This window comes from Brassica oleracea, chromosome C1 (genome assembly GCF_000695525.1).
Source record: "Brassica oleracea var. oleracea cultivar TO1000 chromosome C1, BOL, whole genome shotgun sequence".
NCBI lineage: Eukaryota > Viridiplantae > Streptophyta > Magnoliopsida > Brassicales > Brassicaceae > Brassica > Brassica oleracea.
The window spans coordinates 37,984,491-37,990,490 of NC_027748.1; positions in this window are offsets into that span (position 1 = coordinate 37,984,491).

The window sequence follows — 6,000 nt, forward strand, 5'->3', positions numbered from 1 at the left end:
AATTCTTATTTAGTTTATGAATGTTTTGGCACGTTAATATTATTTGGGTATGTATTTTCTCTGGCTTCATATTGTGTACATGAATAAGCTGTTTTCGGTCGCTCTTCGTAGCACTTAAAGGAGTCGGACCCACTCTCTTCTTTTACCATCTATGTTTGTTCCGAATAAGAGTATGGTCAAATAATCACACACATACTCATGATTCAGTTCTAAAAGTAATTTAGATGATCATTTATCTGATCAGATAGATAAACACATGCATATTTGGTTAGGGTTTCTAGTGATTAAACCAATCAACTAAAAATGAATCGTGAAAAAACCATCAATTAAAAATCTTGTGAAATAAATCTTCAATTTTAATTTTGTTAACGTATGTTACCCTCCGTCTAAAAACCTGTGACGGAGGGTGACATACGTTAGCGATTTATAAGTTGAGGGTATATAATGTTGAAAACTTAGTTGATGGTTTTTTTACGATTCAAAAATAGTTGAGGGATTTTATCACTAAAAATCATTAAATGTTTAAAAATATTTATTATCTATACATTGTTTTAAACTAATTTATAAAATTTAATACATTACTTTATACATCATAAATTAATAATTTTCAACACTACTTACAATTTAATATAACTTCAAAATATTAAACTATATAAAACAATCTATAAATGATAATAAAGATTTTAAGACATTTAGTGACTTTTAGTGATAAAACCCTTCAACTATTTTTAAATCGTAAAAAAACCTCTCAACTAAGTTTTCAATATTATAAACCCTCAACTTATAAACCATTAACGTATGTCACCCTCAGTCACGGTTTTTTAGATGGAGGGTAACATACGTTAACGGAATTAAAGTTGAGGGTTTATTTCACATGACTTTTAGTTGAATGTATTTTTTTACGATTCATCTTTAGTTGAGAGGTTTAATCACTAAAAACCCTATATGGTTCTAAACTAGTAAACTTAATTGCATTTATCATTAGGTACAAAACCAAACGAAGACGTTGATGAAACAACTTATAACCCCAAAAATATACTCCTTTCGTTTTAAAATAATGTATATTCTAGAGTTTTCACACTTATTAAGAAAACACCTAAATTTTTAACAATAAATGTATTGTTTTCCGTGTTCAGGTATTTCCTATTATTTTTAACTAATCAAGTTCAGTAAATACAATTAATGTCTTTGTAATTTACAATTTACCATTATTACATACATTGAAAATGTAAAATATGAATTTTTTAGAAATATTTTTTTTTTAAAAAAGATGGATCATTCTTAAATGGAGGGAGTATTATAAAACTTCCATGATGTTAAAAATGGCCATTTCCATGTACACAACTAATTACCACTTGGGGTTGATTGGCAAGTGCTTTAGAAGTGTTGTAAGATCTCTTTACGGCCTAAATTTTTACCAATCATGTTTTGTAAAGATTTTTTTAAGTTACAGATTTTTCTTTATTTTTTATTTATTTTTAGCTGTGGAAAACCATAAATCTAGAACACTTATTTTTTGTTTTATAAAATTTATATGTAAGTTTTTGAATCTTTTTAAACCGACAGTTAATATTCTACAACAAAATTATTTACAAGAATAGGAATAGCAAAAGAAATCTACAGTTTTATTTTTAAAGAAAAAATATAAAGCTATATCTCCTTCCTCCTTCCGATCATGTTAAAAGTACGCTCTGAATTTGTATTCAATTGCATTTACTTTTTTTCTTGGGCCAAATCCATTTACATATAACTAGGTAGAGATCCGCGCCTTGCGCGGGGTGAGAATGTGTGGTAAATAATTCTATTTAGTTAAAAATTATGTGTATAGTGTGAAGAATACATGACTAACATATAATATTTGCATTGTTTGAGCTTTGGTGATTGTTCATTTGTTGTTTTTATCTATGTTTGTTACTTTCTATGCAAATTAATGAAACCTTCATGTTAAAAAAAAACATGTATAATATATGATGTTTAATCATAATATTTTTTCATAACGTTGAATCATAAAAAAATTGTACATTGTTAAGATGAAAATAATTATATACTCGTGCAAACTGATCACTATTAAACGATATGGACCAGAACGGGTGGAAATAAGAAATGATGGGCTCTTGAAATGAAGAAGAAATTATTACCCCTAACCAATTAAAAAAAAAACAAATTAGTGGCCCAATAGATTGCAACCTCCTATTTTTTTTTGTGAAAATTCGATTTCAAATTAAGAACAAAATGATATAAAATGTTTACAGCCTTTCAGCTTTATTGTAGCTATGCAAGTAAAGAACTTTCTAGGCCCCCAAGCCCACAGCCCATTTGAAGAGAAGCAAAATAACGACTTTTAGAATTATCGAGACATGGAGAAATTGACCACCGATCATAACGTAGAAGTGATGGAAACATTCAACAAAGACAGATCTATGACTGCAACATGGCGGAAGAGAGTCGAGGATTTGATTCTCTGAAGCTTTGAGTTTTGCTCCAGATTTGGAGATCAATGAAGCGCAAGAGAGGGTCAATTGATCAGAAGGTGTTGGAGTGCAATCGGGCGTTTATCCCATTCCAGATCCAGTAGGTTGTAGATTTCCAAGCAAGGAAGGTGAGTCGCAGAGGGCGTGATGATTTCCGGGTCGGCAGCGTAGTCATTTGATCTACTGTGTGTGACCATCGGCGAGTCGGCGTCAATAAGCATCTTGGAGCCCAGATTGCCAGCGAGATTATATTCATTTGCTCTAGTATGTTTCAACTCGGAAACTCTTTTTCCAGGTATCGTCAAAACATATTTAAAACAATAGATAACTTTGATCGGAAAATAATAGATAAACGATTATAACTAAAAAGCTCAATAATTTTATTAAGATGCATAATTAGAAAACTTAAAATAAATTGTTCTATAGCAAGATTCTAAAACCAAAACATAGATATAAAATGTAAATAGGGAAATTATTTAAAAGAAAAAAGCATTCAAGTTTGATAAACTCTCCATGTCTGAATTCATAATTCTGTGGTAGGAATCCTGTAACTAAACAAACATAAGTGGATAGAAATTAGCGTAACCTCTTCATAGTTTTCCGCCAACCAACAAATACATATGAATATTTGTCATATAGTATACTTACTTTGATTTGAAGTTTTGAATTTCTGCCATGTCATGATCAAATAAGATTTGAGAACCACCTTCTAGGTTAGTTACATAGTTTTTTTTTTTTTTCCATCGAACGGCCATTCTATTACTCAAGCTTGAGGTGGTCTGGGTAACCAGACCGGAATAGAACAACCAATGAAAAGTAACTCCCTATGGAAGGATCTAGCATTCTTAGCTAAAAAGTCTGAAAATTGATTTCTCGCTCGTGGAACATGAGTGATGCTAAACTCCGGGAAGCATATCCGTAGCGTCTCTATCCTCTCCAATTCGTCCCAAAGCGCTGGCATGTTGAGTGCTGTAGCATATTCTCCATTGCCCACCGTAGCGCTTCTACTTCCGAATGCAAGGCTGATTCACGTCGAGGAAGATTCTTCATCCCCATGAGCTGAGTATTTCCCGTATTGTCCATCCAAACCCATCCAAGTCCACTGAAGTTGGCAGATGTTGTCCAAGATCCATCCAGCAAGCAAATATTACCCAAGCTTATGACTTGAGGGTTCTCTATATTAGTCTCTTGTACCATAGGTTGTGCCACATCGTTCGCAGCAAACCAGGCCTGACATTCACTCTCTGCATAGCGGACTAACTCCAAAGGATCTCTATCTATCCCCTTGAATAGTTTATCATTCCTAGCTTTCCAGATATACCAAATTATCCAGGGAAAAGGATCTCTGTCTTGTTCCGGCTCAATAATAGAGTTTTTTCTCCAGAATAGGTAGTCCATATTGGCGTAGACACTTGGTAGTGGAAATACCTCAGGGCTTGTTGGGGTTGTCGATAAGGTCCAAGCTTGTAGCGCTGGCGGGCATTCAAAGATAGCATGTGTGACTGATTCATCCAAATCTCCGCATCTTGGGCAGTAGTTATCACATCGCATATTACGTCTTGCTAAATTCCTTGTTACTGCAACATGCCCAGTCAATAACTGCCAAATAAGATGACATATTTTCGTAGGCGCTTTTAACTTCCAAGCAAAAGCTTGAAGCTTGGTAATACTCGGTTCCAATATCTCCTGTGCTTCCGCCGTCTTCAATAAATTCTGGGCCACCCAATATCCAGATTTAACCGAGTATTGGCCATTCCTTGTGTAGCTCCAGCAAAGAGTATCGCACCGGTGAGATGAACTGATGGCCAAACTCTTTATAAGCGGTATGTCCTCGGGATTTACATAATTCTCCAATAATCCAACATCCCAATCCTTCCCTATCTGATCAATGAGATCGCTTACTCTCATGTTAGGATGCATTACTGGTGCCACAGGGACAGCCGGCCTCGCTGGGATCGTTGGGATCCACGGATCCTCCCACACCTTTACTTCATAACCTGAGTGTATCTTCTGTCTGATTCCCAGCAATAACAACTTCCTTGCAGCAGAAATGCTAGTCCACACATAAGATGGGCAGCTAGCCGAGTTTACTCTTAGCGGCGAGGTTAATTTGTAGTATCTCCCCTTCAACACCCGAGCGACCAATGAGTCTGGGAATTGAACCAACCTCCATAGTTGTTTTGCCAACAATGCCAGATTGAACTCATGGATCATACGAAACCCAATCCCTCCTTCCTCCCTTGGTAGGCAAACTTTTTCCCATTTCGCCCAGTGAATTCCTCTCTTTGGTGGATTTGAACTCCACCAGAACCGTGCGATGGCACTAGCTAGGTTTTCACATATCTCTAAAGGGAGCAGGAAAGTAGACATGACATAAGTCGGAAGAGCTAGCAGAATATATTTTATCAGAACTTCCTTCCCACCTTTTGAAAGACACCTACCCGTCCATCCATTTACCCTGTGCATTAACTTGTCCTTGAGGAATGCAAACAATTTGCACTTGGATCCACTTATATCTTCCGGGATACCTAAGTAGGTTCCCATCCCTCCTTCGTTTTGTATACCCATTGCATCTTTGATCTCTTGCCTGGTATTTGCATTAATCCGCTTATAATTCTCATGCCAATCTGCATTTCCTACTGCCCTGTCTAAGCGACATCTAACGGTCATTCCACCTGCTCTTTTACCTACCCATGAAAGCATGTCTCCCGTGAAAGGGAACTCTAGCATTCCACAATCACTAAGCATCTGCTTAAAAGGCAGGAAAGAACTATCAGCCCGTTGTCTTCCTCCTACTTTTTCATCATGACCTGTTATTTCATTGAAATCCCCTATCATAAACCAAGGTCCAGATCTTGTTGTTGAGAAACGCGTACGACGTTCCCAAACTTGATCACGTCTTTCTAATACAGAATCCCCATAAACAAATGTCATATAGACTTTTATTCCATCAATGACTGCCTCAATGTCAATCATACGGTTATTCGAAAATAAAACATCAACTTGAAATTCATCCATAAAAAATAAAGCTAAACCTCCGCTGAGACCAAGTGGCTCAACAGTAAACAAATGATCAAACCCTAAGTCGGCCTGAATGTTTTGCAACATCAGCCTCCTGTTCTTTGTTTCAGAAAGGAACACAAGTCCTGGGCGATGCTTCTGACACATCTCCGTAAGGCGTCGAACTGTGAGGTCGTTCCCAATCCCCCGACAGTTCCAACTGATTGTCTTCATTGATGGCGTCGCGATGAGTATTTGGAACTCATCAAACCATCATGTTTTGACGCCTTCTCTTTGTCCTTACTAGAGCCATTATGACTTCGTGGCTTTTCACCACCCTCAGCTACATGTGAGACTGTGGCCGTTGATCGTTTGCTTGGAGATCCCCTACGAAGGATCTCGAACTTCCTGTTAATGCCCAAAGGGGCACTACGTTTCGCACCAAGCTTCTTAGTCCGTGATGACCTCGAGCTGCTACGCCGTCCCAAGACCTGAAGAGACCTCAGTTGAGGTTGTCTATCCTCCAACT